Source organism: Rana temporaria, chromosome 13 (assembly GCF_905171775.1).
Source record: "Rana temporaria chromosome 13, aRanTem1.1, whole genome shotgun sequence".
Taxonomy (NCBI): Eukaryota; Metazoa; Chordata; class Amphibia; order Anura; family Ranidae; genus Rana; species Rana temporaria.
The window spans coordinates 118,581,540-118,582,604 of NC_053501.1; positions in this window are offsets into that span (position 1 = coordinate 118,581,540).

The following is a 1,065-nucleotide window of genomic DNA, read 5'->3' on the forward strand; positions in this document are numbered from 1 at the left end:
ATGGGAAGAGAGGACTGTGATGTCACAAGTCATGGAAATCCTGTAAAGTAAAGTGCGGGAAAATATGCATTCTGTGTGCGGACATTCCTTTATTCCTTAATGATATGACCTACTGCCGGGGGTGTGGTGAGCGGGCCGATGGGCAGGAGACCGGACTATGGCCAGGAGACCGGACTATGGCCAGGAGACCGGACTATGGCCAGGAGACCGGACTATGGCCAGGAGACAGGACTATGGCCAGGAGACCGGACTATGGCCAGGAGACAGGACTATGGCCAGGAGACCGGACTATGGTCGACTATGGCCAGGAGACCGGACTATGGCCAGGAGACCGGACTATGGCCAGGAGACCGGACTATGGCCAGGAGACCGGACTATGGCCAGGAGACCGGACTATGGCCAGGACACCGGACTATGGTCGACTAAGGCCAGGAGACCGGACTATGGCCAGGAGACAGGACTATGGCGAGGAGACCGGACTATGGTCAGGAGACCGGACTATGGCCAGGAGACCGGACTATGGCAGGAGACCGGACTATGGCCAGGAGACCGGACTATGGTCAGGAGACCGGACTATGGTCAGAAGACCGGACTATGGCCAGGAGACCGGACTATGGCCAGGAGACCGGACTATGGCAGGAGACCGGACTATGGTCAGGAGACCAGACAATGGCCAGGAGACCGGACTATGGCCAGGAGACAGGACTATGGTCAGGAGACCGGACTATGGTCAGAAGACCGGACTATGGCCAGGAGACCAGACAATGGCCAGGAGACCGGACTATGGTCAGGAGACCGGACTATGGTCAGAAGACCGGACTATGGCCAGGAGACCAGACAATGGCCAGGAGACCGGACTATGGTCAGGAGACCGGACTATGGCCAGGAGACCAGACAATGGCCAGGAGACCGGACTATGGCCAGGAGACCGGACTATGGTCAGAAGACCGGACTATGGCCAGGAGACCGGACTATGGCCAGGAGACCAGACAATGGCCAGGAGACCGGACTATGGCCAGGAGACCGGACTATGGCCAGGAGACCGGACTATGGTCAGGAGACCGG